The sequence below is a fragment of the Pteropus alecto genome, unplaced genomic scaffold (assembly GCF_000325575.1).
Source record: "Pteropus alecto unplaced genomic scaffold, ASM32557v1 scaffold79, whole genome shotgun sequence".
Classification (NCBI taxonomy): domain Eukaryota; kingdom Metazoa; phylum Chordata; class Mammalia; order Chiroptera; family Pteropodidae; genus Pteropus; species Pteropus alecto.
The window spans coordinates 2,708,499-2,716,519 of record NW_006494612.1 but is presented as its reverse complement, the minus strand read 5'-3'; the positions used below and the strand labels follow the sequence as shown (position 1 = coordinate 2,716,519).

The window sequence follows — 8,021 nt, the reverse complement described above, 5'->3', positions numbered from 1 at the left end:
TTGTATCTAAATAAAGCTGTTACAGAAAGAAATATATATTTTAGGATTGAGTGAAAGTATTAAATAAATGCTGTCATTCGATGAACCAAGTGATAGTCTGTTTTGGACATAGTCTACACATTTACTTTTCATGTTAGACTCCTTGAACAAGATGTTCTCTTATTTATTTTTTATTTTTTTATTCTTTTTAGTTTTTATTTTTATTTTTTAGGCGAGGCAACCCTTGGTTGACCTCACAGATTTCAAGGACCTTGTCATCTTACGATTCCTTATTTTTTATTTTTTTCACCTATAGCACCTGGTCTTCCTAGTTGGTCTCTCATCCAAGTATTAACCAGGCCCAACCCTGCTTAGCTTCGGAGATCAGATGGGATCAGGCTTGTTCAGGGTGGCATGGCCACAGACCTGATGGCTTATTTTAATGTTTATAATTTTCAGTAGCTTCCAAACTCTTTATCATCAGCATATATTGCTTTAATTTTCAGAAAAAAAAAAAAACCCAAAAAACAAAAAAACACAGGATTTGAAGTAATGGAAATAAAAAGTGAAACATCATAAACAGTAATTCCCTAAAGCAATGACTTTTTTTTCTTTACTATTTGAGATAGATGTGCTTCAGATATTTTAAATTTTAGATCTTCCTCAACTAACTCATTCTGCTCTTGATCAGAAATACTAAGTTTTGAACAATGTGAAAAACTACCATCATTAAGGGTAGGACCTGGGGAAGACCATATGTTATCTAGAAGAAGATTCTCTCAAATGAACAATGACAATGTAAAGTAACAGAGACACATAGTAACATTAATGGCAATGCCAGCTCAAAAGGCCTGGTGAGGAGAAGAGACAAAATTCAACACAAGAAATATTCTTGTTCTTTTTCCTATTTAATTATGTATTCAGATAATACCAGTACACATACAAGTAATCTCAGACTTCACATAGTATTAAAAGAACTAGCTACCACGACTTTATAGCTATCAAGGTCTATTCTGGTTTAATTATCTAGCATAGAAAGTAGATTCAAGCCTTGTTTTACTTTTAATTAAGCAGAAAAATACATTTCTAGGAAGCCAACTCTAGGTAGATCTGGGCAGGATTTGGGGAAGATAGTGGCTTGCAGTGTTCCTAATGCCATGCCCTCTGAATCTAAATCCAAGTGGGGAGCAACTTCTGGGGCTAGGCAGGCCTAGAAGGTGGGGGACCGACTTTGGGCTCTGCCTGTCTGAGAGTAAGACCTAGATGGAGACATCGGGATAAATCTGGATAGAATCCCTACCTGACCCTAAAACACTCAATTCTTAGTCCTGAGGCTTCAAACAAGATCCTTGGATATCCTCCAAGAAGGACACAGCCCAAAAATGTATCCTGAGCCCTTCTTCTAACCAAATTGCTGAACAGGTGAGCTGAATTATTTTTTTCCCTAAGGTTAGGCAAGTGCTCCGCTCTGCTGAAGAGATTCATAAGTGGTATTACAGGATTCTAATCCAAGCAGTTCACCTTCAGAATCCATGTTACTGTTATCTCTCCTAGAATGTTGTGTTGTTTATAGTGGAAAAAAATAGGAAACTAAATGAATACTCATAACAGGGAAATGGTTGAATACACTGTAGTACAGCCATACCAATGAATGCCAGGCACAAAATAAATAGAAGTTGGATCTGTAATTGTGGCTTTAAAACTTCCATCATCTATTCATTGAGAAAGGCAAGATATATAATGTGACCCAATTTTTCAAAAACAGTGACAGCAAATGCTATATATTTTTATGTTCCTCTATAATTATATGGGAATGGAAAAAGATGATAAAGGACACATACCATGTTGTTAACACTGAAAATGGAGTTTTTATTCTTAATTCATGAAAATGCAAGCTAATAAGAATTCTTTTACACAAAATAAGAAATGGACAGCCTTCTGATCTACTACAGTCAGGTATGTATTCAGACAATACCTGAGCTCCCAGGATGCAGGTTTGAACTGGAAAGCCTGTTTACGCAGAGAAGCTGCAGGCTGCTGCTGAAAGGATTCTTAATTACTGAGAAAGTAGAACAGAAACTAGGAGCATATCTCCTAAGCAGACTATCTGCAAGCCCCTTCAGTCCTTCTGTTAGAGGCTAAATACACCCCGGTTTGAATGTAGAAGAAACTGCTGTGCTTGTAATTTGTGTGTGCGGGCACACATGCACATGTGTATAATTCTAACAATACCATACTCTCCATCGCTCCAGTCTAGTTGGAAGGGTCCTGGAAAGGAGGGGACAAATAAATCAATTCAGCAGGTCACCCTCAGCCATCTGAGGAAATCAGCAGGATGCTCTTTATTAATGCCAAGAAAAGGAGAACAATAGGTTCTAGCTATCAAGCCCCTCTCAGTTCAAGATAAGAAGGAGTTAAACAAATGATAATCCGTGCATTTAGCTGGGTTTCAAACATGTGGCTGCTTAATCATTTCTTCCTCACTGTGCACTGCCCAAACATACAGCGAATGTTTGGAAAGCTTGATTTTAGGGAAGGGGGAAAGAAGAAGGGTTTCTAGAGAGGTGTGGGAGTGTAGTGGGGAAGGATGGAGACAGGATGGACAAGCCAGAGAGATTTCACAGGCAAACCTTTACTAGGAAATGAAATTATTTCTTAATTGCCATTTGGAAAATAGGCTAAACACAATCTCACTAAGCTGCTAAGGACTAGCTAACTGATTAAGGCAGGGATGTCAGTAAGAAATACTTATTTCTAATGTTATATGACAAAAGATTTGTGACTAACCCATATAATACTATTGTTTTGCAAACAGGGTTATTTTAACTTTTTAACTAACATTTTAATCATGTTTCACTGATTAACATCTATATGTATATCCATGAAAGTGCTTTCTACCCATCTCTTTTCTGAGAAATGTTCTTATCCTTTGAAGAAACCTCTTAGCCTCTCCCTACCCCTTCAATATGAACTGAAAAGGTAGAGATGACCCTAAGAAATCAAAGGGAATGCTCAACCATAGCTACTTCTGCACTTTCTAAGTTTACATTCTGCTTATAAAGAATGTGAGCAAGAAAGAAGACACCCTAGTTATTTTCTAAATATTTTAAGAATCTATACTTGTACAATATCTCATTTGATCATCTCCAATAACGGATCATTAGGATTGACAAGTTCTATGCAAATCTGAATTAGATTCCTGAAAATACATGTAGAAAGATAAAATATGTGTTCAAATGGCAATCAGGGGAGAGGATTCTGGGAAGATGGTGGGGTAGGAAGCATCAGAAATCTGTTTCCCTACCTAGGCAACAATTCCACAGAAAAATAATCTGTCTAATGTAATTATTTTGGAACTCAAGCAGACTAACATAGATCATAGAAGTCCCAGAAGAAGAAAAGAGAAAGAGGAAGAGAGAATATTTGAAGAAATAAAGGCTGAAAATTTCCCAAATTCGACCAAAAAACCCATGAATGTAAAAAAATCAATAAGCTTAATGAACTCCAAGTAAGATGAACTCAGAGACTCACAACAAGACACATGATTATCAAACTTCCAAAAGACATAGAGAAAATAGACAAATTAGGCTTCATGAAAATTTAAAATTGTGTATCAAAAGATACTATTAACAGAGTGAAAAAACGACATATGGAATGAGAGAAAACACTTGCAAATTATATATCTGATAAGAGATTAATACCCAGAATATATATAAAGAACTCCTAAAAACAACAAAAAACCCAAACCTGATTAAAAAATTGGCAAAGGACTTCAATAGACATTTCTCAAAAGAAATTCATGAATGGCTAGTACATGAAAAGATGCTCAACATCACTACTCATTAGGGAAATACAAATAAAAATCATGATGAGATAACACCTCACACCCATTAGGATGTTACAATAAAAAAAATTTAAAAAAAAAACACGGAAAATGACAAGTATTGGAACATTGTGAATACATTGGAATCCTTGTGCACCATTGTTGGAACTGTAAAATGGTACAGCTACCATAGACGATCATATGGTGATGCCTCAAAAAAATAAATAAAATTACTATATAATCCGGAAATTCCACTGCTGGGTATACACTATAAGAATTGAAAGCGGAGTATCAAAAAGATATTTGCATATCCATGTTCATAGCAGAATTATTTATAATGACTAAATCTTGGAAACAACTCAAGTGTACATTGATGAATGAATAGATAAGCAAAATGTGGTATATACATATAATGAACTGTTATAAAGCCTTAAAAAGAAAAAAAAATTCTGATATATGCTATAACACGGATGAACCATAGGATATTATGTAAGAGTTTCAGTTCCGTAAGATGAACAGAATTCAGAGATGGATGGTGGTGATGGTTGCAAAACAATATAAATGTGCTTAATATTATTTAACTGTACACTGAAAATGGTTAAGATGGTAAATTTTATATTATGTGTATTTTACCACAATAAAAAAGTAGTCAAAAAGTAAATTTGAACTAAAAAAAAAATTAACCACTGAAAATTTTTCTATTAAATTAGAAATTTCCAATAAAAAATCAAGCCTGGGTACACCATTGCTAGATTCCCAAAGTATAGATGGGATAAGGGGCAAGGGCTTTATGAGCTATATGCCTATAGTATAAATTAACTACATTTGTATTTTCTTCTTTGTGATCTTTAGCTAAATTAAACACCAGAAATCAAGGTTGCATGTTTTTCTCTCTGATTCTGAAGCAGATTGTTTTCATTCATAGAATCTATCAGAGACTACTGGGGAATGCGTTTGAAAGAAAAACAGAAAGTCTTAGGCTGGACGCCTTCTATCTCATGTAGCAGATAGTATGCACATTCTAAATCAAGTTTCCCATGCTTGTGTGAGCAACATGGCTTCATCTGGTATTTCAAATGGATATTTGAAAATATTTTAGTTGTTGGATATTAGCTTTGGTTTGCTATAATCAATGAGAAAAGCTCCAAATGAGAAATGAAATGCAATTTCAAAGAAATATAAGATTTCTCTCTACTGTAGAAATAGGAAATGTTACTAATGCTTCCTTATTCTGCACTCCCACTGAATACTGTTAAAATGATATATTTGCTCTGAGAAATATGAAGATAGCCATACCTACCAAGAGCCACCTCCCTCCCCTTTTTGGAAAATCATTACAAGAATTTTAAAAATAAATCTTCTCACCGAACGTTAGATTATCGCTATCACAAATTGATACATGTGGACTTAAATTTTAGTCATAATTGAGTAATTGGTACTGAACCAGTTCTCCAACTATAGTCACATAGAACAGTGGAGATATAGATCATGCAAATGTTTTCAGATATAGAATAGGCAAAAAAAAAACCTGATTCCTTAAAGAGAAAAAAAGATGAGCCTTAACATCACCCAATCTTCTGCCTGAGGGCACCTACCAGATACTAGCAAAGGAAGGGAACCTAAAAAGACTACTGCAATCTCATTAACCTGAGGTGCCAGATATCAGAGAACACGCAGGCAGAGGTGATTGTAATTTGTATGGCAAAGAACCAACAGTAGGGAGCTATGCAAAGAAAGAGCCTAAGAAATCTGCATTAAGGGTTGCCTTGGTCTCGGACTCAATGTTTAGTTTTCTTTAAGGTGAAAATTCCATAAGGCCATGAAACTAAGATAAACAACCAGGGAGATATAAGTAGAACAATGACCATCAAGAAATGAACAGACAAGAGGCTACTACTCAACAACATAAAGGAATGAACTCTTGATACATGCAATGACATGAGTGAGTCTCAAAATCATTATGCTGAGTGAAAGAAGCCAAACAATGAGCACATGCTTCATGATTCCATTTATGTAAAATTCTAGAAAACACAATCTAATTTATAGTGTCGAGAAGCCGATCAATGTTTGCCTGTGGATGGTGGTGGAAGAAGGGATGGATTAATGGATTACAAAGAGATACGAGAAAACTTTTTTTTTTGGAGGGGGGCTGATAGAATGTTTATTATCTTGACCGTGGTGTTGGTGTCACAGGTGTCTGCAGATGTCAAAACTTATCAAATTGTACACTTTAAAGTCTGGTGTATTTCAATTATCCCTCGATATAGTGAAAAAACAAAATCAAACATGGGATCACACTTATTATTTTTTAACTAAATAATATGATGTGAACACATTTCTATATTAGTGTCTATATTTCTGTACTATTCCATTATATGAACATATGTTGATTTATTTAACTAAACCCTTGTTATTGGATATTCAAAGTTGCTTTCAACTGTTCACTATTAGAACACATAGACACCAGTATTTTCAATGAGAAACCATGTATAATTCTCAGTTGCATTACCTCAATTTGCTACAATACCACGGTCATGAAGCAGAGGACCAACATTACCATTCTATTCTATAGCCATGAACTTGGACATAACCTTAGTCTTGGTCTGCTGTGCTAAAAATACATACAATGGGACCAACAGGCACTGCACCAGCTCAATGTGAGGAAGAATCAACAGAAATCTAGTCCCATCAGAAGAGATAAAATGGAGGATCAGACCCCACTATCTCTGAATGTAAAGAACACATTTAATCAACCTTAAAAGAAAGACAAAAGAAAAAATATTTATTGCAGGTATTCAACATGTATTTGGGGGTAGAAGAGGCACGCAGAAGAGCTCTCCAATAAAATAATACTATCTCAGCTCTTTCTACGGGTGCTGAAAGCTAATCTCGCACTGAGGAAAGCGAATTAAGTCACTATTTGCAAACCTACTCCAAGGGATCATATGTAATGAGCTTGTTGGAATGGTCTGAAACCCGGCATAGAGAGACGATGAATGGTCAACAAAGCAGCCAAAGGACATTTCACATGGGTAAAAAAGAAAACAATCAAAGAATATATACAATTATTTTCTCTTCCCCAAAATAGAGATAATTTTCCATTTGGAAGATTTTCCCCAAATGATGAAATCAAAACCACTGTTTCAGGATAGAAGAATACATTATTTAATACTTATCTGGCACTCTCAAGGGGCGGGGAAGGCGGGGTGTGGGGGAGGACAATAAACTGCTCCCCTCTCGTTCCTCTCTCCCCGTACCTCCTGTCCCCCACCACCTATTTTCCATGCAGCCTGTACTTTACAACGGTCTCTCCCTGCCGAGCTCGAGCAGACCTCTCCTTCATGCCAAAACTGCCCTTTGAAGTCTGCCCTCCCATTAGAGCTTTGGTGTAGGTATTCAGACTGATCACACAAGCCCAGCAGAATTCCCGGACCATCCACGTTCTGTCGTATACAGTTGTTTCATGTGGCCTGTGATTTACAGTCTTAATTAATGCTCAAAAGAAGAAGAGCACATCTTTGGTGGAGTTTTTCCCCCCTTCTTTCTACAAAACAGGACTCTTGGGGTTTCTGTGGACATTGTGCAGGATGGTTTTGCCAAATGGAATGAAGCACACTTAATACTTTTCCTTTATAACCTTTGCCATAAATCAGCTGGCACTCCGTTTGCACAAGTGCAGCGATTAATGTCCTGCCCCTCCCCCAGCACTTCCCGAATTTTAAACAAAGTAGGAATAAACTGAGGGTGAGCAGAGCCAGCGGGGCCAGTAAATCAGTTTAATGAGATCTGAATAGATCACATAGGACATATTGTGGAAAAATAAGGTGGGTGGTGGGGATCTGAATTTCAGCAGTGTGGAAGTGGTGGTGGCGGAGGGAGAAAAAAGATGGAAGTTGCAGTAGGCGATGCTCAAACTCTGACACATGTCTTTGGTAAAAACAGCACATCTTACATTCTCTTTCCCATTTGCTGAAACTTACTGCTGTGACTCGTTTAGATTTAGCACTGTTTCCTGTCTGTGGTTTTGCTGTTCCATGTTTTCCCACAGATGGGGAGTTTTCTGTTTGCTTCTCCTCATTCATGACTGTCTTATCTGCATTCATTTTTAGTCTACAGTCTCCGTTCTACAAATAAACATCTTTGTATGCATGCATGCCTCTTTATGTAAGATAGGAAAAATAAAGACCTGCACATCTAAAGGCTGAACTAAGGAAGAAGT

General features: G+C 36.5%; 1 pseudogene; it reads right to left on the bottom strand.

Annotated features, from left to right (window-relative positions):
* Positions 1-286: 286 nt before the first annotated feature.
* LOC112474321 lies at positions 287-405 on the bottom strand (annotated as a pseudogene).
* Positions 406-8,021: the final 7,616 nt, after the last annotated feature.